The sequence below is a fragment of the Bombus bifarius genome, unplaced genomic scaffold (genome assembly GCF_011952205.1).
Source record: "Bombus bifarius isolate JDL3187 unplaced genomic scaffold, Bbif_JDL3187 scf7180000007966, whole genome shotgun sequence".
In the NCBI taxonomy this organism is placed as follows: Eukaryota; Metazoa; Arthropoda; class Insecta; order Hymenoptera; family Apidae; genus Bombus; species Bombus bifarius.
Window position 1 is genome coordinate 4,270,328 of NW_022884352.1, and position 26,973 is coordinate 4,297,300.

General features: G+C 38.1%; 1 protein-coding gene across 3 annotated transcripts in view; it reads right to left on the bottom strand.

Annotated features, from left to right (window-relative positions):
• Positions 1–26,973, bottom strand: part of LOC117213028 (tubulin polyglutamylase TTLL4-like) — a 238,013-nt gene that overhangs the window by 104,578 nt on the left and 106,462 nt on the right. Inside the window, exon 1 of one of the 3 annotated variants that reach the window (XM_033458587.1) lies at positions 18,785–19,243. The exons of the other annotated variants lie outside the window; for them this stretch is intronic. The gene's annotated coding sequence lies outside the window, so the exon portion shown is untranslated. Of the gene's footprint in view, positions 1–18,784; positions 19,244–26,973 lie in introns of those variants that run through there. 3 annotated transcript variants of the gene reach the window in all.

The following is a 26,973-nucleotide window of genomic DNA, read 5'->3' on the forward strand; positions in this document are numbered from 1 at the left end:
GTTACTCTGAAACGTATGTGTATAATTGCTATAATTCCTATTATTTCCAGAATTCTTTCAAACTTTATCGATATACAATCAGAAGTAGTTGCGGATTTTGTCATTAGATGGTAATGACAAAATCCGCAATCACTTAGTTGCCAACCCAATATTTATTACAGTGCTGATAAAATTTCAAAATGTGCCAAAATAATTGTTAATTAAATGGTACCATTATAGCGAATGAGCGAAGCGTATATTTGCACTAAAAATTATACAACTTCTATATACGTTTTCACGTGCTTTCTAATTCTATTCGAACAATCGTTTTCTTTGACGTATTCGGATTACTCGTCACGTTTCCTATGAAACAAGTATCTAGATACTTGCGAATAGGAGTGTACTTGTATGTACAAGAGCGTGTCTACGCGTGTGGTTATTATTTGCAAATGAGTCAGCCGAACTAGATAAGAATTTCACGAGAAAGAAATGACGCCAGCAACGGGTTATTATCGGTCATCATCGTTCACTGATCGATGCATCACCGTGACGCGATGTCACGCGGACTCTCTAATTACTTTGGCCGCTGTGATTTCCATTAATTGTTAACGACTAATTTAGCAACCGACTGGTTTCACGCGTATCGTAACGAGATCAAATGAACAATGCATATCGGTTCTCGTCCTGTTACGGATTGACAATTTTCAGCGAGCATTTTCGAGAAAATAAACGATACAAAAATCTAGGAAATTCATAAAATACGGAAAATAGAGTACGGTAAGAGAAGTGAAAGGGGACGTGATTTATTCGTGAATAATTAGATATTTTAGGTCTTTTGTATGAATCTACTTATATTATCGATTAATAACTTCTGATTCTGAGCAATCTCGTTTAAAACTGGTAGGAGTATTGGCGCTGGCCTATGTATCCAGGTTGTTTACGTGTATCAAGCTGAATAACGAATGGCCGCAGTGCACGTGAAATTCTTAAGCGCTGGAGATTTATCAAAGTAAGGCTATCGCTTCGCAATCGATTGCGTCCAAATAAAAAATTCAATTAAAATCCTTAATTTAACCCTGAATCACATATACACTTTTTTCTCCAATGATATAAGATATTATCAGATTTTATTAATTAAAATACACCAACAGTTATCAACATACAATACTATTACACATAGCCCTATCGCTCTTTTCTCTTATCCTATCTAAATTCGATCTATCGATATACCTAAACCAATTTTTATTCTCTTACTCTCGAAGCTTGCAAATTTATGTGCACCGTGCATATTAAAAAGCTTCGCTATCTAATCGGTTCCAAAGAACGAAGATCTCTATATATCGGTGCTAATTATAAAATAGTTAAATAGCAATTATTCGATGTTCCGGTAATATCCTGTGCATACCATTATCCTGTGCAATTAGAATTTTTCCAATCTGCCATCGACGAGTTTCAGCGATAGCGAAAAAACAAATATAATTGTACAGAATTAAGGCGAAATAATCTAAGTAACTCTGTAGAGAATAGATGATCCGCGATTAACCGTAATTACGCGTAGCCGCGAGACCGTTTCGATGTAATTATCCGTTTGAATAACTATAGTTGCTAGCAATAAATTTCGCGGCCAATTCGAATGTATCGCGAGTACGATCGACAATATGACACGTACGGATCGAAGCTGGAAGAAACGCGTAGAAATTACACGTTCTCGTAAAGAATAAACGATCGATCGGTTTCCAGCCAGCATTGCGCAAAGCAATTATAAAACTGCTTAAATCGCATTGCTGTACGGTGAACCATGCCGATTAATGGCCGTTGATCGTCATCCTGCGCGTTTTATTGCTTTGCCAGAAATACGTAGCAACATTGTGGCGGGCAAGTGATTCATTAATCAAGCCCAATCTCAATTATGTACCGTACGGTATCCATACTTTCATGATTCCGAGGTGTAATTTCGCGAAATACGAAAGAAAGGCGCGAGCGATTCAAAGACGCGCGTTGTATACTCGAAAATTGCCAACGTATAAGATTGATACGTATTCGTGCGGTTTATGACAATCGACTTGCTGCCGGAATCGAGTAAAAAATTCACTTCAGTAGCAAAGTTTCCATATTAAAAGTAATAAACGTTTGATAGAAAATAATAAACGTTTCATATTTTAATTTATTTTTGCTATAAAAGATAAGCAGGGGTTCCTTGTTGCCGATAACGTATCCGATTTTTTATTGCAACGATAAAAGTTTCTTTGTATGTTAAAAGTTTGTGGTTAAAAATTGCACGTGTTTTAAATTCGAATCATTTAAACGGCGGTCCATTGATTATTAATATCGTTCGATTAATTATAAAAGACAACGTATATGAATTAGAGTAATTGGATATTTAATTGGTACGAGAAACTTGATAAAAAGTATACTCTGTTCCTTTGTAATTGTAAATAAACGTAAACATTCGTTCGTTTTATTAAAGAAATAAGAACAAAGGCGAAGAGAAGAGAAATTTGAAATAAAAGCAGAGAACTGCAGATGAAAATGACGTAAATCGATTCGAGACAAGCATAACGTTTTAACTGGCATGAAGATAAAATTTATAATATTAAAAGGCTGTATGCTACCGGGAACATTCTACGTATCAAATTCTTATGGACGTTAATAATAACCGACTTTCGATACTACGTAGCAATTAACTCGATACTTTGTGTTAATTAAAGATTCGTCCCATTGTACATAATTACAAGTTATTCGAGCATGCGATTAAACTTCGTTTCTTTTTCTCTACCTTGCCTTCTGCATCTTTTAAGCGCGCGGAAATTCTCCACTACAAACATTATCCGAACGTGTTATCGCAGGTGAGTAATGAAGGCCCGCACGAATTCGACTAACTTCAATTTAGCTCGGATATGAGCGTAGATAATAACGTATAACTAAAAATGGAAATTTTCAAGTAAGCAGAATGATTAATTGAAACATATAATAGATGCTTGCTATATATAGATATATCGTTATCGACATTAATTGCTATAATATCGTAACATTTAGCCTGATTTGAGAAAATCAAATTACCAAGGTAATGATTAATCGATCGGAATTTTCCATTCTAAAAATTCGTGAAAGCCATTCCTAACAGCTAGAAAAACAGAGCGCTAGTTAGGAATTGTATTCTGTAGAATAACTACATTCGTTAAAAATTGTGTGGTTATTAGTGTGAAATTGAAGAAATGAAGATACATCTGATCTGCCGAATGAGAAGACCATAAAGCAACGATTCTGTTCTTGTTATTCGAATTAGGAAAAATCGTGTGTACATTAAAATCTAATTACTTGAAGATCGGCTCGTTCGTTAGTTTGCTGATTCCTGTCAAACAGTGTTTGCAGCAACACCTCGACTATGAAGAATTTCAGCTCGAAGTGTAAAATGCAATCAAAAGTTCGATAGAAAGTGGCGGATTTTCGGACTTGAAGAGTGGGAACGACGGGTCAGGTTGAGCTCTTTAGGCGTGCGAAAGTTGTAACGTATTAAGAACCTCGGTAGAAGGCAGCGGTAGAAGTCCAAAAAAGTGAATCTGACCGCAGTTGAAGTTTCCGATCAGGTCCAGGTCCAGGTCAAGTTAAATAAAGCCAAGCCAAACCAAGTGAAACCAGGTCGAGCTAAGGTAAGGCAAGCTAGGCCAAGCTAAGAGAACGATCAAGTACATTATATTGGATTGGCAACTAAGTGATTGCGGATTTTGTCATTAGGTGGTATTGACAAAATCCGCAATCACTTAGTTGCCAACACGATACATCATATCTGACACATTAGCGGCAGCGTTTAACACTAGAACTACCGGTAGTTAACACGAAGCTATTTCTACCAAAACCAGTGAAAATGACTGGTCTTTAAAAAATACCTAATAATAGAATATTTGTATATTTATTGATTTATTACTTTCTCACAGAAGCAATTCCATGTTTTGTAGTACATTTTTGGTATTATTAATTCATCTGGGTCCATGATCCCTAAACGAGGGTTGACAAATTTACAAAATTGTAGAACCAGTCGTTTTCACTGCTGTGGTATTTCTAGTGTTAGCGTCTGGCGATCTAGCGATCGATCAGCAATTTTCCTGATAACTGATATCGTCATATCGAACGATACGCGGTAGAAATTTGAAAAACGTGTGGGAAGTTGTAGAGAACGAGGGAACTGGTTAATTGGGCTTCGATAAACAGATTGCAGGAGCCTTTTACGCTTTGACAAGTACCAGTGATTTTCACTGGTGTTGGTATAAGTAGCCTCGATACAAAATTATTTTCAGTTTGAATACATAAAAAACAAAATAAAATTCATTATATTATTCTTTTTAAAGTCATTACATCATTGTGGAAAAAAATATAACACGAAGTAGGAATTTGAAAATGAAATTGTAAAACCAGTCAATTTGATTGGTGTGGTAGTTTTAGTGTTAAGAACTGTCCGACGAGAAGCATGCGACGCTAGCACATGTATAAATCGAATTAATTGACTGGTGAACCAGCTGCGTCCGACCGACGACCGATGAATAATCCTGGCTGCAAACAAATTAGCAATAAGGGCGACACTCGCACGAACAACACCGGACCATGCTGTTTAAAAAATCACCGGCAAATTGCGCTTTCACACTGTTACAGCTGATGCGTCCCGTCACAAACTACAGGTGCCTACAAAAGATATTGGCATATATCTTTATCTTTCAATATGTAATAATAATAATGATAATAATAATAATATGTAAAATACGTAAATGTAAAAGAAATGTAATATGTAAAATATGTAATAATAATTTTTCAATCAGGCGTTTCTTTATCAGGTTATATTGGGTTGTGTAATAAGTTCACTCGCTGTGTACTACATTGTGTACTGTGTGCGTGCATTTTGTAGAATGTTAAATAAATTTTTGGAAGAACGTCAAAATGCAGGTATTTCAATTTTTCTATAATAAGATATACAACAGTTTCTAGAAAGAAACCAGTTGTTTAATTATTTATATAAATTTTCTATGAAAGTAAGGATAGGGCATAACGTCCAGAGCAAAGATCAGGGCCATTTTTCACAGAAATGAACGGTTCTTATGAACACTTTTTGCCAACGAATCTTTTAATTGTTGAAATCCGTGTTAGACCGTGATTATACAGAGTGGCAGAACAAGTACAGAACCAACGCTAACGCTCCTAATGCTAAGTTCCCTGTATGATAATACATGAATAAAGAATAAGCCAAACCTAACCCAATTCATCCAATACATGCAGACTGAGCCATACGGTAGGCGAAGGGTGGCAAATTTTCAAAAAGATATCATCAAAAACCACGAGGATGTCACAGATGGACAGATGGAACGAAACTTTTCACGTCGTATTTCCGTGAGAAACGAACCTCGTTTTCCTCTTGAGAAACCTTGAAAATCCCTGGAAGATATGATTCTATTTTCCAGTCCGGACACTGTACTAAGATCAAAATCAAAGTAGCAGTTAAAGTGGTTTTTTAAGGGAAGGTGAATGACCTTATTACATTTCATTTTCATAGCGTCAAATTTTTGTAGTCGTACGAGTCGAATACCACTAAATGATACGAAATTTAATATACTTGAGCTTAATTAATTAGTATGTAAACGCTATACTAAATGCAATCCTGTGCCAATAATTTTTGTAGTAATGCAAGTATGTTATTAAATGATACGAAATTTCATATACTTGGACCTTGTTAATTAGTATGTAAATGCTATAATAAATGCAATGGTGTGGCAATGCATTTAGTGAGCACACCGTGTACGTATCGTACAGTTAACGTCTTATGTAACATCGGTAGAACGGAACGGGTGTTCGAGAGATCGTCGCGAAGATTTGATAAAGAAAATTGGTCGCGAACGAATATACTGGAAGATTTCGATGCTCGATGCAGAGATAATGTCGCCATCTAGCCGTCTGCGTATAAAGGAAATGTTAATTAAACTGGTCTCTGGTAGAAAATCTTTACGATTCAATTAAATCAGACGCAATGCTGATCGTAGATAAATTCAGATGGCAAACTCGAGCCAGGTGTGCTCTTATTTATACCCTAGTTCGTGGTTACGACAGTGAAGGATTAACCCCTTGGTGCAAGAATTCTTCTTCGTGGATCGCTATATTCGAATAATAAAGAAATTAGAATTTTTCATTAGAATTAACAATTTTAACGTAGACGATTTAATTTGTCGTCGATCGAACGTATGAAAAGTGTCTCGGATAAGTGAGAAAATAAATATAGATCTGGCACTGTACTACCAATGAGACGGTAAGAATCGAGTCAGACGTATTGCCTTGGATTTCTTAAATCGTCACGGAATTCACGGACGATAGAATGAAGGAAGGGTTGCTGCGAGAACGAGTAGAAAAAGTAGGAGGAGGAGCAGACGGAGGAAGGGTGATATCGTTTGAACGACTTAATAGTACGTTCGAACGTTCTCTCGCGGCTATTTATAGCGAGGCAACAGGTTAACGCCTACGTTTCAGGAATACACGTTTAATCGGGCAAAGGCGTTTACGCGCGATACCCGGCCCGATTATGTCCGCCAGGCAGAGGAAGAGCATTTTTTTGTATCTCGTACAAATTATGCCTCGTTGCTGTAATCACAGTTCGCCTAGAGCTTCGAGCGAGCACACGCTTCTCTAACGCGATATCTGCCGCTTCGAATGTGAAACTGGTCACGCCGTATTTCGTACGGAAATCGATTCCAATTCTCCGAGATTACAAGCTGCGTGTAGTTGAGTTCGATGATTGATTCGTCGAGTAAGATTGTATTTATACGAGACTAGAGAATTATTTAATATTAGGTCGTCCGAAAAGTTTCTCTCGTCTTCTAAGGAAATAACGAACGCACATTTTGATCCATTTTGTTCTATCGAAATAAAGATCACAACGTTTGACAGATTAGGTTTCATGTTTGTACAAAGATGCGTCGCTGTAAAAGACGCGTATGTAAAAGAAAGACACTTTTCGGACAACCTAATACGATTAAACTTGTCATCGCAAGCGTAATCGAATGGCACGAATAGAATCAACGTCGCGAGTATCGTAACGAGACGTTGCCCCGAACGTCTGATTCCCAACACGGTAACGTTTGTCTCAGTTACTGATAATGGAAGATGGAGAATTCAATTTTTGTCTACGATAAGAAAAATATCGATATTACGTAACTTGTTTTCGATGATACTAAAACTGATTTTAATACGATCTAAACATCGAATGAGATGAAAATTATTTGTCGAAGATTTCGACGATCTGTCAATTAAAGAGAAATTATATTCGTCGTTCTCACATGTAAAGTTACTTCACCAATTAACATGAAACGTGCGTGTTTTTGTAACAGAGACAACACTGTCCTTTAAGTCTCGTGCTATTAACACTAACACTAACACTATCACTAACACTAACACTAACACTAAACACTAAACACTAAACACTAAACACTAAACACTAAACACTAAACACCAAACACCAAACACCAAACACCAAACACCAAACACCAAACACCAAACACCAAACACCAAACACTAAACACCAAACACTAAACACTAAACACTAAACACTAAACACTAAACACTACATATTAAGTACCAAGTACTAGAGTACCAAAGTACTAAAGTACTAGAAGATACTCCAAAGTACTAAAAGTACCAAGTATTAAAGTACTAGAAAGTACTAAAAGTATCAAGTACTAAAGTACTAAAGTTTAAAATTTTTCTGGAGTACATTTTTTCATGCAACGCACGTTTGTTATACGCGACGACCGTCTGAGTCTTTTTATCGAGTGTGGCATTGGAATTAAATCGAAATTAATTCTAAATTAATTAGCGATGCAGCAAAATAAAATATCTATATCCCAATGGTAGAACACGAACTTCGATCTTCCCCCTTAACTCTGCCACCAGACAATCCACATTCCCAAGAATCACTCAATGACAATACCATCAAAGGCTGCGATAAATTTTCGTCATCCAGCCAATTAACCATCCCAATATTACGGCAATTTGTAATACTAATTAGACTGACAGATAAAACGAAAGTAACACAGGAATACCATAGTGACCGTTAAGGTGATATTTCGTGCTAATTGACGGTAAGCACTTTCATCGGTCAAAATATTATTGGCCATAAAATGCTTGGAAACAAATAACAAGATGGTTCGAGTACGAAATCGAGAAAGCAAATGCGTATAATGTACGTGACGTATCCTGATAAAAAGAGGCGAACGCGCGAAAACGATCCTTCCAGTTACATAAACGCGTCTGAGGTTCTATAAATTGTCTATTTTCGTTATTATCACTTGTCATTAAATTAACATTATTATCATTTTTCATCATTATCACAATAATTATTCGAAGAAGTTGAAGAAGCATATTGTCGCGAAAAGCGTAAAAATAATTTGCCTATCAAAAGACGTGAAAGATGTAAAAATCGATCTTCTTCGCGGCTTAACGTATAACACAGAATTAGAAAAATTGTGATGGAATGGAAAACACTCGGTTTTCGTCGTGCATTGTGAAGTGAATAATTATTCGAAGAGTTGTCGCGAAAAAATAATTTGCCTATGAAAAGACGTGCAAGATGTAAAAATCGATCTTCTTCGCGGCTCAACGTGTAATAAAAAATTAGAAAAATTGTGGTGGAATGGAAAACACAGGTATATAAAACGCGTTAACGACGGATAATCGTGCACGCCAGGTGCTGATTTACATCGAAAACAACACCGGTAGATTTCGTGACGGTTGTTCGTAAACGCACGTTGCAAAATATTTGTCGCATCTGTCGTCGCTTGTTCGGCATTGTCGCAAGTATTGCGGTAAATATCCATATATTATAGTAATCTACTCGAACGTAAGTGCATTTAACACCTAAATTACCGACAGTTAATTACAAAGTATAGAATTTATACGAAAGCAATGAAAATGAAAGGTACGTGAAAATAAAAAATATACGAGGCAGGGAAAAATTGAATTTTTCCTTTGAGGAAAAGATCTATAGCTTTATGGTACCCGAAATGGGGATTTAACCGTTTCCACGTAAACGAAGCAGTAAAATATTTTTAGCTTCAAACAGTTTTCGCGCGATTTCGCTATTTCCTTTCAAGTTGTTGCGGAGAAGTCGTATATGAAAGGCAAACAAAATTGAAAACCCGCCAGGTAGCGTAATAAAAGTAGCGACACGGCTGAATAACTGTAAATTGCACGTTGGAGATTCATCGACGTTTCTCGAGATCGCGAGAGCCCATCGATGAGCGAGTTTAAGTGCTTACATATACTACCGCGCAAAAGTTTCACATCGTTTACGCGATAAGCGAAAAGAATTTGAATTTTCTAATGAAAATGTACGTGCGAACGAGCGTCGCAACCGCATAATGGAAATTACAATTCGATTATCAGTTTACATCTATCTAAAATTCTTAAACACGTCCCGATGACTTTATTCATGAAACGGTTCTTTTAGTCTTCTATCTTCGTATTGGCAAAAATTGCGAAAGTAATGAAAAATAAATTACCCGACGAGAGGAAATACTACGAGGCTCGCCATGTACTAAAATAATTTCTAATTGGAAAATTCTATAATCAGCTCGAAAATAAAACGCAAACGATCATGATCCAAAGTGAATAAATTTCTAACAAACTTGTCAAAACTTTTGACTAGCAATATACAACAACGTTAAAGCAGCGACGACACGCGGATTGCCGCGGAACGTTCTAACAGCATAAATATCATAGTTTTTTCGCTGATGAGCGAAGGGAGATTAAGTCGATTAAATGGAGGCAAGGGAGAGAAAAGAGCGGCAAGGCAAGCACACGTGGTGGTGTGCATCGAAGCCGGAGAGGAGCTCGTTCTACCGGTCCTTGGCAAACGATCTTTTTCTCTGCACGATCGACCGACACGCGGATATCGGGCCGTGGTATCGAGCTGTCACTTGTTAGACGTCTCCCCTCCTGACGAATCGCGTGTTCCTGCCAAAGCCACGCCACGAGAATAACGTCGCTTCTCATGAGTTGCGATGCCCGTTGAATACTCGCTGAACGTGTCCTCTTCTCTATCTCGACCGTACCACTTCTGCGGAATACGTAGTAGTCAGCGATGGGATCAAGTCTCGTACAAGTATGGAATTGTAAATCAAAATGAAATTATAAAATTTCCTTTCTACCGTCGATGAAATATTAAATTTCCTGGTTATTTTGTAGAACGCTCTGAAATCTCGTAGACAATTTTAACGAAACGACAGTGTTTCTGTGAGCTGTATTCTAATTAAAAAATTAGAAGAATTTATTGCCTATAATTCTATAGAAGTTTCGTAAAGATTATTTGAGAAATTCATTAGTTTGCTATTCTCGTTAAAACAATAGGAATTCTCTTCTTCGTTTACGATTCTGTAGAATCTTCCTAAATCTGATGGAAAGGTTCGACGATTTGTATAATTGGCGTTAAGATTTTTGGAATTTTACGATTCTATAAAATTATTCCGTATTTGTTACAAGAATTCAATAAAACAGTAGCATCTCTGTAACTCTCATAATTAGATTATGAGTATTTCTATTAGTATTACAAGTCAATCTTCAAAATTTGTGTTTCGAAACCAGCCTCTGAGGATGCAACAGCTGAACGGACGAATTATTATAGTTCGTGAATGGTATTTGCTTATAGAGAAGAGAAACTTAGTTCCATCGCTACAATAGTAGTAGTAAGACCCGATCTCCTCGGGAGTAATGACTTTGCTCTCTCGCCGCTCAATGCTTATCGATCCAATGTACATACAACGCGTCTGATATAACGTGTCTGATATAAGCACCATCCCGCTGGCTTACCAGTGATACGTTGGTCGTTTAAGGCCGACGTTGACGCTTCCTTTTCGATTTCGTCTATCGAACACGGCACATTGTGTCTACGAACGCTATATTGGCTTGGCAACTAAGTGATCGCGGATTTTGCCAATACCAGCTAATGACAAAATCCGCAATCACTTAGTTGCCAACCCGATATAAATCGAAATGCACTGCGTTACGTGACGCATGAAGACGAATCGAAGCTTTTGAGAACCGAATTCAGACAAACATATAGTCCGAATTCCCGCGTACTGGGTTGTCCGAAAAGTTTCTTTCGTTTCATGAGGAAATAACAGACGCACGATGTTTTTTGTTTTTTATTAGTTTATCGAATTATGCAGGAACATAATAATAAAAATAGAACGAAATGAATGATAATTCAATGAAATAGTATGAAACAGAAATTATTGTTCGTCTATTATCATCTTATAAAACGAAAGAAACCTTTTGGACAACCTAATATTTTTGACGTGATTAAAAAGATCGAAACGATCGCTGGAAAAGTTCGTTCCGATTTACATTTCCATTCGATATACGTTTATTGGATCGTACAGGTGCCATTTTCTTCCACGATCTTTCTTCGTCTTTCGCGCAGCTTGAATATTCCATCGTTGCAGAACCTCTCATGCCTTTCAGCGAAAAACCTTTCCATATGATTTTCTACGTCGACGAAATTCCTTAAAAATCTGAACGAACTTTCCGAGCAATCAACATCATATCTAATATATTGATATTGGTTTCGTGTTATTCAAGCATGTAATATAAAAGCGTATATTATAACATACATTGTCGATTTTACTGTCTTATTCAACAGTAGTTAACATTTTTATAGGACGTCGCATAAAGTATGTAAGACGCGAATTCGCGTCTCAAGTTCGCAAAGTGTTAACGGTATCGAGAATTTTATTCTTTTAATAAAAAATGTAAAATATTCTCTCTCTCTCTCTCTCTCTCTCTCTCTTATCTTTTATTTATAAAGAAAGTAACATTTTAAAAAACTCAGTTGTTATCACCGACTAATATAGATGAAGTATAAATTTATTTCAAAGATCAAATATTCCCCGTGTAAGAAAAGAAAAATATAAATCTGCGTAACGTAAAATATTGAAAATAATGAGATTTAATCAACTCTCCATAATAACGATTATATATTCATTCCAAGACATGATCGTAAATAATCACTGATTTATTACTTAGATCGTGCAATCTTGATACTTATATAATGACTTTTAATAAAGAATCTTTCATTCAACGAAATTAAATTGCACTTCATTGAAAAAAAGAAACCTTGGATGAAGAGAGAAACATTTTAAAAACACTGCAAGTACGCTTTCCCACGATAAGACGCGGATATTAATAGTAGCGAGTCGAGTCGGTTGCGAGTCGACGATAAAATTCAAGTTTCGACGCTGCTTTAAAGAATAAATACGTGGTATGCGGTACGCGTGTGATTGAACGGCGGCAACGGTCCCCCAAGGAAGGCGGACAGGTTACACCGAACGTTTGGTTCGAATAAAAACGCGCGCCATCGCGAAACTGTGTCACACGTTCGCAACTCGTTTATTGCGCCGATTCATTGCACGAAAACTTCGTCGTGTCTTAATTACAGCCGTACCGCGCACAATAAACGGCATTAATTTCTTTTTTTTCCTTCTTTTTTTGGCCATATCTTTTGCCGAAATGATCCACGAGGTCCGTTGCCTGGCTCTCGCCTCTTCGTGCTTTTTTTTCCTTTTTTTTAAAAATCCACTTAAATCCACTATCGTTGACCTCAATGACGTGTCAGAATCCCAGAAAGAAATTCCAGAAATTAGGGGAAAGTTGCAAAAACTGCAGGTACATATTGCATAAAGTATTTCATGCCATTTTTTCTTCTTTAATTCGTTGATAATTCGTACATATGCTAATTACGCGAACCGAGGTTTCACACGGGACGCACACTTTCAAATTGTGTCATGTACAGCACGAGAAACATGGAACATTTTGAACCTATTGGAAACTAAGTGATTGCGCATTGTCATTACGTGGTATTGACAAAATGCGCAATCACTTAGTTGCCAAGCCATATATGTCGTTACGATATTTCTGTTTCTCTTAAAAATCAGTCCTATCATATTCATATTCGATTCAATTATATCTATAGCATATATAGTCATACTGTATATAGACATACTTTCGTGAGCCAGTGTACGTCTTAATACTCTCAATAATTGTTTATTTCAGCAGCTCTGCCTTATCAGCATTGCCAGATAATTTACGGTCTCTTGACTCGAAATTACTGTACGATACAGCACATCGTGCCGGCACAATTTTCCGCTGGCTGCGTTTGTTGGCAGTTTCAACGACGCTGACCGCGAGTACGCAGCTTCCTCTTGCCTGACAGCATCTACGAGCCTCGGTCTCGACCGTTATGAGGCCCAATTTTTTTTCGATCGGATCGCTGCTGGTTCGGTGCGTGCTAGCCACGAGGCTTGAGAAGGAGAATCGACGAAAGAGAGGAGGGTGCGCACGGGGACCTACGGGGTTTACGGGCCCAAAAACGACGTACACGTTTCTCGCACACGACCACCACGCTTCGTGCACGCTTACGATCCTCAGCCCGCCCGGCCCCGGGACCCCAGGGTGAAACTCGAGAAAACATGCATGCCGATCCGGACAAATGTCTCCAATTGTCCACCACGGAATTGCTTTCGTCCTCTAAAGCAGGAGAAAAGCTTGAAAGAAATTAGTGTGTACAGGGTTTTACTTTTGAGAGTAGTTTGTGTGATATTTTTTTCAACGTGTAGAGGAAACTTGTTTCTTTCTCCTAATTGGTTTTACGAATTTTATAATATCCGGATTTTCTTATGATATTAAGTGTAAATAAAAATTGGAGTCAGAGTAGGTATTTACTTTTATTGAAATGTCCTATAATTAGGAAAATCTCCTGGTACAAATTTTGAGAGTAGCTTGTGTGATATTTTTTGAAAGTATCGGGAAAATTTCTTTCTTTCTTCTAATCGCTTCTCCAGCGAAAAGAAGATATACGGGTGTGTAAAGAAACATAAATTGGATATCAAGATCAAATTCGATTTAGTACGAATTTTTAATACAATTTAGCTGAACAATATCCATACGATAGAACTTCAAGTAATGTAAATTAGAAATGATGAAATTTTGTAGTGAAACAAGACGAAGCGTAACGCGTATAATCTTGCGTTATAAATATGAAATTTACATTTCCTCCAACTGTAGCACGAAATAAAAAGTTACCTACAATTAACTACAATTTTCTCTCCCACACACGAACAAAATTCTCGTCTGATCGTTGATACACGAGCAAACACCGACTCATTACGAAAGTGTCTCGGAGACCATACTCAAGCTGCGTAAAAACGCCTCTTCGATTAAGAAACAATCCAAGTTAACAAGTTAACTGTCCAAAAAATCCTCTGCTATCTACCACAAGGAATTTGCAAAAAGGAGCATCATACATCTATAATTACCATCGCCACCAAAACTGCGAAGACAGTATTCTCTCGATCACCTAATCAATATTACCGACTGGCAATCGACAAACCCTCGGCGTCATTCATCCCGCATACTCATCAGGACGCGAAACGACGTTTTACGATCACAGTAGCACAATCTGTTGCACCGTGGAGCGGGATAACGCGCTGTGCATTAGCATAACGTCAAAACAAGCCGATACTTTCTCCGGTCTCCGCCCCTCGTGCCTATATAGCGAGGCGTGATTACCTCGCGAAGGGTTGCAAAGGGTGAGGCGGAGGAGGAGGAGGAGAAGGAGAAGGAGGAGGAGGAGGAGGAGGAGGAGGAGGAGGAGGAGGAGGAGAAGGCGAGCGAAGAGGCAGAAGGAAAAGGAGGACGAGGAAAGAGGGTTGGCAGTCGCCTCGAGAGAGCAGCACGAGGACAGGTGGCGACGAGAAACCAGGGAACCTCGGAGCCACCGAGTTCTCACGCGCGAAACCTCCAGCTGCCACCAAGAGATATACAGACGCTGTTGGGGCCGATGGCAGGCAAGCGAGCGAGCCGATCAACACACCCTCGAAAAACGCACCCGCGCGTTACCCTGTGCTGGTGCGTGGCTGTGTGCGCGTGCACGCGCTTCCACGTGTACCCTAAGCGATTGCCTAGATACCGAAATGCTTACACTGCCGTCAGAAATTGTCAGCAGATTTGTCCACAGCTGACGCGCTTTAACTGGGAAATTACGATAGATATTTTTTAATTGGAAAATTACGATAGAGATCTTATACTTGGCAATTATTATCCCTGAATATTACGGTAGAATTTTAATTAGCACAGATTAGCGGATTATTGATAATACTGGCAGATTTGCGGAAGGTTTTACGCGGGAGAAATTGAGAAACGAGAACAGAAACTGGAAAAAATTGTTAAACTTCTTGAAAGATGATACAAAAGCAGATGATCTTGTTTTATATGAAAATGAAGTTATTCGATTACCGGAAGAGAGTGATAGAAAGTGATGGTTAGTTCGAATAGTGAAGGTTCTATTGAAACACTGTACTATCCCACCGCGTTATTATACCGATTGATACGAAATATTCACTTTGTAGCCAATATTAGCATATTGCATTACGGTGGACGTAAACGCGTTCGTCATCGGAATTTCCAATTTTCTGCCGGATGACGTCTGGATAGCCGGATACATGTAATAAGGAAATCGATTACCGCCGTACGATATTTCGTGCCTCATCGACTGCGTCAATCCGTAATAGATTGCGCAATGAGAGACCCCGACCAATTAAAATTCCTCATAAACAAGTAAAATTACAATTACAATCGATAAAGGGTCAAAACTACGCCAATGATAAATTCACAGCTGAAATACGAAATTTCTTTCAATTGTTCCTACTCAAAACTACAGAGCATAAAGTTACAGCAGATTGTATTGGGTTGATAAGAATATTTTTGATTCTGTAAAGCATCAGAATGCATCCAGATGCATTCGTACACATGCACTGAAATAAACGCGTAGGCGCGTTGGACTATTAAAGGGGGGAAAGAAAGAGAGGAAATATCGGACAGGGGAAGGCCGACAGATGCGTGCGGTTGGTCAGGAATCTAAATATCGCGAGTGGAGAAGACCTTGCACACCCCTTTGCCATCCCTCGCGTCCCATTCATCTTGAAACTGATTCAACCATTAGTGGAATCCTTTGCTGCACGACTCTCTACGTTACATTTACATGTCTCGCTATTCCAAGTCCATAAAATACGGAGGTTCTGCTTCGCGATGTGCGCATACTTTCCGAGCGATTCACTCGCGAACTTCGTCCCATTCATCTCGAGCTGATTGCCCATTAGAGGAAGCGGCTACTTTCAAGAATTTCGCGACGTCCAACACAAATGCCTTCGTATTTCATGCTTTAAATAGTCGAAAATCCGACAGTAAGACGTCCTTAAACGGATATCATACTTGAGAGCAAATTAGCCACGCTTACGAGACCTTGACACGAAGTTATATCTCCTTAAACGCGTATTAACGGGATTTTTATTCTCCCCTTGGTGAGATTAAAAATAATTAATTAACCAACATTGTGAAAGTTTGTAATACACGTTGTAAGAAGCGTCGATTTAATGAAATACTTTATCGCGTGATTTTAGTCAATCGATGACAAAGTAAGAGTGTGAAGTATACCAAAGTGGCGCATGAAAATGGAAAGTTCGGTGGGTGGAGCTGGTAATTTGATAAGTATATAACACGAAAAGAGTTCTTTGGGAAAAAAAAGATAATCCAACAGATGTGCGTGAGACGTAGTTCCATTTTAAGCGAAGAGAAATCTGTGAATGAAATTTTGTAATAACTTTATACCACGCAGACAAATCGTGATAACAAATAATGAAAGATGTGAGAAGTTATGAACATACTGAAACGAACAAGCAATGCGATTTTGAACTTTGGTTATAGTTTGAAAATTAGAATTCCCAGGTTAAGTAAACAGGTTGAGATACTATGTAATTTTAGTCTATAAAATCTAATTATGAATTAACATAATTCAACACAATTTTTGTATCTTTATTATTCAGCAAGATCAACAAAATTACCAACAGCCTCCATACAACACCCCAAACAAGTCCGACTAAAGTATCAACCCACGTACATAAGATTCAACATTATAAACTCGGAGCTCGCTAACAAGGATCATATCACATGGATCGTATCCACGATACACGACCGGATTCTTCGTTATAATTAGCATCAAAAGTTTTTGTATTGATTACCAATATACGCCAAAATCCATTTTAAAAAATATCTTATCTCCCCATTAAATTTAAACCACCAATAGAAAAAACCAGACTGAGACATTATTCCAACAAATGAAACGAAATTAAGTTGCAGAGAATTTTCCTCGTGGAATGATAAAATCATTCCGGTGTACTTTCCTTTATCTTTTTTCTTCTTTTTTAATCAATCGTCAAACGAAATTAAAGGTTGGAAATATCGATATAATTCGAGGGCGACGAGTGGCTGTTAACTGAAAATGGTTCTCGGAAGGTTCAGAGATTAAAATACCTCGGAAACGGATTCGCGTATGGATGGTGGAGATCGACGAGGCGTTAATGATCGATAGATCGAAACGGCCCAGTTAAACGATCGGATTATCCGCGCTATCGGCCCATCTTATAACTTATTCCGTAGATACGAGATCTGATCGGAGCGTGGTAATAGCTTCTGGTTACCGGGTGTAACCCGAAGCTCTCAATTTAGTTAGAAACGATCGACACAGACAAAAGGACTATCTCGGACATCCTTGAGTGTATAGGAGCGTTAGCCGGACGTTTTCTCGCGCCAGCCGCATTTAATACGAGCAACCCTCCGGGCCCTCCTATTTGCGTGGAATGTAAATCACGTTCACGGAGATTTTCACTTCTTATCGATCGTTTTCTACGTGGTTGCAGCCATTTTCATCCTCTCGTTTCTCCCTTTGCAGATGCGTCACGTACGACTGTTCATTTAATGCAGATGAGCGCGACGTTCGAATTTCTTGTGCTCTTTCAACGGTTAAATCATCTCTAACGCTCTGATATAATCTTTCTTAAAGGCGTAAAGATTGTGCGGTGGTCAATATATAACGCCTATAAGAAAACTAAGCGAGTAAATAATAGTATTATTACTAATAAATAAATAATAAATAGACCACATTAGTTGTAATCATGTACAACAATAATAATAATACTTGTATAATAATGAATAATTATACTATTATTCTAAATGAATTGTGCATATTTTTAATCGTATTATTAGTAATTCTAGTGTCGTAGTAGTATATTTTCAATTTTGAAAAATCATATTATTAAGCAAATGCAGTCTAATTTTAATAAAGTGTAAACGTGTAAGAAAGAATGTCTCTAACATCTAATTTTGAAATGTTTTCAAAACATGAAATTTAGAAGCCCTGTCCTATTCGCTGTATTTTTATCTTCAAATTCCTACTATACGTTCTAGAGGAATCTCGAAGTTCCGTGATTCCAATAAACTGTAAGTTTCATTATTCAACTGCTGTAACCTAAACAAATTTTAAGGAAACAATAAACCCGTCCTACTCACAAATTCAATATCGTTGAAAACTATATAAAAACTGATTATCTGTATATAGCTTCGTCAATAACCAGAATTATTACAGAAAAAAGATATACAGTGCACGTGAAATTACTGGACGTATCGCAATGAAAGCAAATACATAAACCGCAACAGAAATCGCGTTCCGTTTTCCATTCTCGATCTAAGGTTAAGTTCGCAGTATTACGGCCTTCTGTGCAACAAGTTATCCTTCTATCCCCACCATTTCGTCAAATCGACACGTTTCTCTCTCCCTCCCGTTGAAGATCTTTTTCCTTCGCAGTTTGATTCACGGACGTGCCCCATGTAACGACTACATCTATCCGTCTCGTTTCGTTCTTTAGAATATTCCAGTTCTTTCACTCACCTTCAACACACGACGTTCTCCGTCCTTTGTTGCTTCTCGATGCCGAGGCAACTTCCTTTCTCCTCCTGTGCAATCTCACCACGTGCTTCTCTCGCACTCGTTTCTCTGATCGAAGTACAGGCATGTGCCGCGCATGCGCCAAGTGCTACCGTGCGCAGCTCGTGCTGCGCGTACGCCAGGAACGAGCGCCCTCTCCTTTCTCTCTTGCTCCCTCTATGTTGACGCTACTTCCTCTACCGGCTTCTTGGCTTTCGGCATACTTTCCATCCTCCTTCCGCTTTCCTTGTTCCTTTTATCGTGTCTGCATCTTTTTCTATAGTACCGTGCGCAGCTCGTGCTGCGCGTGCGCCACCAAGTACCCATATTCTCCTCCTTTTTCTTCGTTCTCCGTCACAGAAATATTCCATCTTGCTCCTACGAATTCTTACCACGGTTTTCCAACGATCTCTATCCTTTTCTTCGTTCGTTGTCCTTATTCATCCGATTTCTTTCTACCTAACAATTTCATCTCTGTCTGTTATACGGTGAGCAGCTCGTGCAGAACGTCTGCCACGATAAAACACCTACTTTCCGTCTTCTTTTAGACCATTGTCCCTCTTTGTCGATGATCGCCCGGGTCGTTCTATCTTCCTGCACGGGTTCCGTAATGCTTCTTTTCTTTCTTCCTTTTTTCTCTCCATCGATTTACTTTCCTTTGCTAACTAAGCCCGGCTTCTTCTCATTGCCGGGTTTTTGTTTTTCTGGCGTACCGTGCGCAGCTCGTGCTGCGCGTACGCCACGGCCATCCTTTCTTTTCTCTTTTGCTCTCGTTCGTCACCTCGCTAATCGTTCACCCTCCTCTATCTTTTTACCTTTCTCAGTTCTCCTGCGTTTCTTGTTCTGTTTTCCTTGGCCGTTCTTTTACTCTTTTAAGCGGTCTTCGTTACAATCCACCTATGCCTTCGAGTAATTCCCAATGTCAAACTTATTTGTTTGTCTTTCTTCTAGGACGTTTTGCTGTTTTCTTTATTCCTATTTGTTCCTATTTCCTAGTACGACAAATTTTTACTAACTTAAATTCGCGCGTGCGCAAAGCAACGCATTATTGCTAACCAAAGAATATCGCATTTAGAGGGATATTTGAAAATATAATCTCTAATATTTGTTTTTTTAATTAATTGTGTTTGTGTATTTTTTAAATTTCATTTGGTATTTATTTAAATAAAATTATGCTAGAAATCAAAATACAAAATATTTTCTATGAATCTTACGCACGTTTATAAATGCACGTACGATTGTATTTTATACAATTTTATAAACATTCCATGACTGTTTTCTAGGAGCTTTGTCCTTGTTTTCTACTTACGTACCTTTCTCTATAAATTTTTAACTTCAGTTCGTTCAAATTGAAACAGTATAAACACGTTATTTAAATAAGGCCAAGTCAAGCGTGAGAATGGTAATTTTCAGATTTCGTGACACAAATCACAATGGAAAATTGGTAATTCCAAAATTAACATAACAAGATAAACGACAAAATATGATAATTTCAGCAGGAAGTTAGTCCTCTCTAGTTGATGATAATTCCACCCCTGCAAAACAAAACAATACCATACAACAATGAGTGCCGGACTAATAACAAAATTCTCACATAAAAATTCCCGTTTGCATCACGTGATATGTAAATTACATAACCGGCGGTTACTCGCCTCTTCGACAAGGGTGGACGACACAAACAACAACGAAGGGGTGGAAGGTACCTGCCCTTCTGCGCAGCCGGACCCACGCACGTACCTGTGCGAAAGGACGTTGTCTCCACCCTCTGCCCTCCTCGACACGAAGAACGCGCATGCGCAGCCCTTCTATATAAGAGGAACACTCCTCATCCTAGCTCACACTCAATCACACCTACTCAAAACGTGCACATCTCTAGAGATAAAGGCGAATCATATCGAGAAAGATACGTGTGCACGTGTTCATCTTATTTCATTTCCGCCTCGCTCTACATTCTTCTTTTATCTCTCTCACTCACAGAGAAGAGGATTGCCTTCTTACCGTACTTATACATACATACATATATACATACACATCTATATACATATATCTATATATCTATATACAATCAGAGTCAACACACACGAAGATCTACGTTGACGTACACGACCAGGCTACAGTTGAGACACCGCAAAGATCGTCGATCAAGAACACCGAGAGTTAGCAGTCTGGTTCTGAAACGTCAGGAATCGCGACCGGTTTTTCTGCTGTGTCGGCGCCACCATGAAGAGGCAAATTTCGAGAGTAACCAACAGTTCGATGACTGATCGACGTATTGACAGTGGGCTGCTCGCCAGACGCGCCATCAAGAACGCTCTGTCGGCCGTTCGAGGATTATACGGCAGGGTTCGTCGAGAGGTCATTCGAGGAAACGAGCAGATTGGCTGGAAGAATTGCGTTAACGAGATCGATCTGACAGCGTTCAGGACGCGGCTGGACGACGAGGAGCTGCGCAACCTGAGGAACGAGAACCTGGAAAACGAGCTGAAGGAACTGGCGATGAAAATGTATAACTGTTAAGAGCCACTTCGGGTCCCGTTAGGAAGAAGACGACTTGACGGAAGAATTTCAAGAAGATTGTAAGATGGCGATGCAGATCGAGGATCGATAGATATCTACCATTAGTAAGGTCTTTCATTATATTTCGCGAATTTAAGTTGCACTTCAATTTCATTTATATTTCGATGTCTTTCACTAGAAGTTAAGATTATAGATTTGCTTGACTTAACTCCTGGTTACCAGCTTTAATCGATATGTGTATTAGCTTTAACGATCGTTAAGAGAAGAATTAATGTTTTAATAAGTAACGTAAAGTTAGGGGGATATTGCAATAATAGCTGTAAGGATGTTTCAAGTTGGAAAATATTATTAGACTGTCAAACTGTGATAGTAAAGTTACATATAAAGATAGATAATCGTAGATGTAACCTCTCGATTTTATTCGAGCACACAGGCCGCCCAGTGCATATTCCCTATAATCTCATAAATTGTGATACGTTACGCAGAAGGCTTTATATTGCATTCGTAAACATCTGATCTGTGATAAATCGTAGAGACTATGCTTCGAAGAGACTGTGATATTAGCGATCGATCGAGATAACTGCGATAGTTTGTAAGCTAAACGAAAGAACTGTGATATGTAAAGTGGTTTGAAGGAAACCGTGGAATTGTTACAGCAACGTGTAACAACGTGATCTCACTGCCTTCATTGTCTTCCAGAAAATTGCAATATTAGTTCGTAGAAAGATAATCCTTTTATATAGAAAACTATAACAACCGAAACTGTGATAATTATTCGTAGAGTTAAAATTATGATAATTTTTGTAAGTTAGGATAGAATTAATGGAATTGTAGCTCGAGCGATATCTTGTGATATTTCTACTTATCCAAGCAGAATCGATCGAGATCTGCCCATCGATCGGTAAAATTGAAATTCGTGTGTCGAAATTGTTCTTTTTCTTTTTTTTTTTTTTTCGTATTCGAGAAATTTTGTATTTGTATGTTTTGTATTTCTGCCTTTTTTGTCCCTTTTTTTTTCTCGGTTTGTGCACCTTTATTCGTAATTTTTAGGCTTACTCATACTATTTTATGTAACCATTACTAACTAATCATTAATTATGTCCTGTGTTGCGTTTTCGTGTTTCATTTTTTGGTTCGATGTTCGAGTGTATGTTTCAATTCATTTTGCTTCTTATTCAACGTATAATGTATTGTAACTGTATTCAATAAATAAATTGTGTGAAAAACTATTTTTTACCATTGCAATTCACTCCTTACTCCTTTGTGGTATTTAATTCGAAATATCTTTCGATTTGTAAGTTTGAATCATCGAGCAATGATAGAAATGAAGTTCAATGTTTTTAACATGTAACAGACAACATAACGAAAGGATATACTGTATCGGAAAGTAATTATTTTAGAATAACGATATTTATCTTTCGTAAGAATCTGAGAATAAAATGGACAAATGTTATAAATGCTATACTCGTAGTTTCAAATTTACAAATTCTTGTACGAGTGAAAATAAAAAAGATTGAATCTAAAAAGTATGTGTTTAAAGAATATTTTATTGTACGTCATTCAGACAGAACGAATATTTTCAATCATTGTAAATAGACATTGCTTTATCATCCAACAATTTACATTTCCTATGTTTAAGCGCAAATTACGTATTCCACTGAAACATATCGTAAAACAGACCTAACAAAATTATAACTCTCGCTGTAAAATTACAAAAATTACAAAATACAAATTATATAATAAATTAGTACACAGAATTTGTTCTACGTGTTCTTGAGACATAAATCAAAGACGTCTAACGTGGTCACTTAATTACACTTTCTGGTATTTCGCATTATATGCAAATTTTTTTTAAGTACCACGCACCATCTATTATTAGCCCTTTTAACTTCCCCAAAGTGCATGGTTTGGCCCTTCAACGCTAGATGGCGATCATCCAAAGGGCTATCGTGTCCCTAGATCCATCGTGCCCTTCGTACAAACGACCACTATGCGGTAACCATAACACGTTTCTCTTCTTATTATTATTTAATTTGTACCTTACAATTTGTCCAGCTGGACATGTCAACACGTTCGAAACTCGCACAATAAATCCCTTAATTTCTACTGAAAAAAGAAGGCTTTACTGAAAAATGATCGCATTACCATTGGATAATGTTACGGCCCTATGTTACGGTACTTGGAAAAATGTCAAACACCGAGCAATAGCACATAAATATCGAACACTGAACGAAATTTTGATAAGTGAAAGCATTTATAAATATTCCATTGGGTATATTCCTTTTACACATGTGATATTTAAAAAAAAAAAAAAAAAGAAAAAACCACATTTACGCGTCCCATCTAGATAATAAAACAAGCTGACAAACCTGAAGAAAGTTAAATTAAAGAATCGAAGAAACGTAAAGTACCAGGTGGCTGCATCGACATAAACTTCAACTGTCTATACTTAATCGCGGCTGCAGGATCTCTCTGAAATATCTCCAAACTTTCAATCAGAACAAAAAAAGATGACGTTGCCAGCCAGAAAGTAATACGCTGATTATCATATTAATCTGATCAAAATGTAGTTCAAAGTGTGGCTGGAAAGTATCAGCGACCAGGCGAAAAGAAAGAAAGGGAAAGAAAGTGAAAAGCGGTTTTACATGCGAATGGCCGGGCATTTTGGTCACACGTTCACGACGAGCACATAAAATTAATACAGCGAGCGCTGTCATTAATAAAGGTGTTCGCGATTCATCGGTCGACATTCGAGCGCAGACCACAAAAGGGGGCCCAAGGTATTGCGGTATTAAATGACAAGACACGCAATCGCGGCACAGAACGCTCGAAAAAGGAGAACAGGGGCAGTGAAAAAAAGCGAAAAAAAAAGAAGAAGAAGAAGAAGAAAAAGACAGACGGCGAACAAGAGAGAGACGAAGGGATGAAAAAGAGGAATAATATAAGCGTTCCATTCGGTCCGTTTCTAGAAGGATCGAAAAAAATAGCTGCCACGGTTCAGATTACGAGCATTAACTGTCATTATACGGGTAGCCAACTACCTGAAGGCTTTCATTATGTTGCTGCTGATTCAATACAATTTTCCATTTAGATTATCGCGATGATCTTTCGCGGATCTAACCTGTTGCGCAGCCCTCGGGAAGCGCAACGTGATATCATCGGATCACGATCGACCCTAAAGAATTCTGTCTTTCTCTGTTCATCTAGCAGCATGAGGATCTTGCCACCGCATAAAAGAATTCCATTGGTCTACGGGGGCCTAATCTAGCCTCAAAAGTGGCGTAGTGTTGGGTTACGTTTTCGAAACTTTTGAAAATATTGTCAAATATTTGATGCCGCCGTAGAATTCGGGCCCTTTCCCAACAGGGCTCGATGGTACGCGCCGGTTCCTCGCGTTCCGAGGATTAGATATCCGATCCTGCGTTTCCAATAGTTCTTTCATCGAACAAACGAAGATTTCAGACAAAATACAGTTTTTCAGGGAATAATTTCCACCTGGACCCCCTTTTACGATTCGATTGATATTATTAAAGAAATTTTACAAGCCATACGAGTTACCAATACTCTCATAGGAAGAAGATTAAAAAGAGAACACTCCAGTGATCTCGCTATTGAAATAAAATAGTCAAACTCGAAGATGGTATCCCGCTGGGGGTAGCCATCCACGCGTTATTTAGCAATTGAGTTGGAAAAATTTACCAAATGTGCAGCTAGACAAATTGTAAAGTACAAATTAAATAATAAAAAAAAGAAAGAAAAAAAACAAGTTACCAATGCTAGGAAAAATTCCTCTGCATGGCAGGTATGAGTTGAACAATTATTGAACAGGAAACACCCAACAGATCTCATACAGGATATAACCTAACAAACACGAAGATGGTACCCCGCTGGGGGTAGCCACCCACATGATAATCAAACAGCCAAAAAATTTTACCAAATGTCCAAATCGGACAAATTGTGAATGTAAACAACGAAATAAAAAAAAAAAAGAAAAAGAAAATTATTGAAGAAGCATACGATTGAAAACTGGAGGAAAATTACTGTTTTGTAAATTACAATCTTTCTTCTCGGTAAAAGAAGAACAATTTTTTTTTTATTATTTAATTTGTACTTTACAATTCGATAAATCTGTCTAGTTTTATTGCTAAGTAACACGTGGATGGCTACCTCCAGCGGGATACCATGTTCGAGTTTGCGTAGAAGAAAAATTTAACGCTATGAAAATGAGACGTAGAACCTGGTAAAAACACGTTTGATAAAAAGACAAAATTTTGTACGATACACGTTGTATGTCCCTTAAATTCTGTTCTGTATATAATCACAAATGCTTTTACGTTTTCGAAACATAAATCATCTGGCAATCAAGCGAACAGCCTGGAAAGAAAGGACAACACGATGACGTGTTTTAGGATAAAATACTCTGGCTCCTAGTGACATTCGTGTCATTTTCGCGATGCCAGATGAATACATTTGAACGTCCCTTTAGTCAGTCACGACGCATCGAAGTTTCTAAAAAGCCTGCTATTGTCGAGGAACCCAGCATTTATGGAGCGATTTTCGAGTTATTCCGACTTATTCGTTTCAAAAGGTGGTCTAGGCTGCGGATCTCCATTGTAACGTCCTTCGAACAGTGGCGTATGCCCTCCGTATAACCAAATTTTAGCATGGGCTGGGAGTAGCCATCCACGTGTTATTTAGCAATTAAATTAGAAAAATTTACCAAATGTTCAGCTGGGCAAATTGTGAAGTACGAATTAAATAATAATAAAAAAAAAAAAAAAAATTGGACAGGAAAAAAGTATCGTAAAAGGAACATACAGTGAAATCATATAAAATAGCATGATATATGCAGAAAAATAAAACTCGATATATTCTATCGATAAATATCGTTCAAGCTGTTCGAGAAACAATTTGTTAAAAATTTGGCTTTTAAAAATTTGGCTTTTAAAAATTTGTTAATTCGAAAGACTGCTTCGATTTAGAAGAAACTGTGAAAATTCGCTACGCCAATGGGATCCAGGTGGAATCAGGGACCAGGATAAACTGACTCGGGTCTCAACAAGCCATTTTCGGCAACAATATCATCGGCAAGACAAATTTCTTAAAAATGTACCTTTCTGACTCTTAAAAGGGACAATTATTGTATTATTTGACGCCGTTTAAGCCCAGCAAAACGAACTTAAAGACTTTCCATTGATTCGATCACGCGAGGCAACGTCCACCCGAATGCACGTGTTGTATTATTTCAAAGGATGAACGTTTAACGGGGCGAAAGTTTCGCGTCGAGATGTTATTCTTGCCCGGGGCCACGGAAATATTTTCGAAATAAAAGGATCGAACCACGGCGGCCAGGTGTCCCGTATGGCTTATTGGCTCTGATAATAGATATATTAAGTCACTACAGAACGTCAAACTTCGCCTTCCTTTATGCGAGGAAGCCAGCTGAAAGGCAAGGAAAGTCGGCAAGGAGGCGGAACCTCGCTGAAAATTTCACTTCTGACTCGAATAAATAATCCCTTGGAAGGGTGGACTCGTCCAGGAGGGTCGATCCGTTGAGAATACGCGTCACTTGTTTCCGTCACCGTTTCGATAAAGTCCATTTCCCATCTTTGATTGCGCTATTCAGTCCTCTTCCA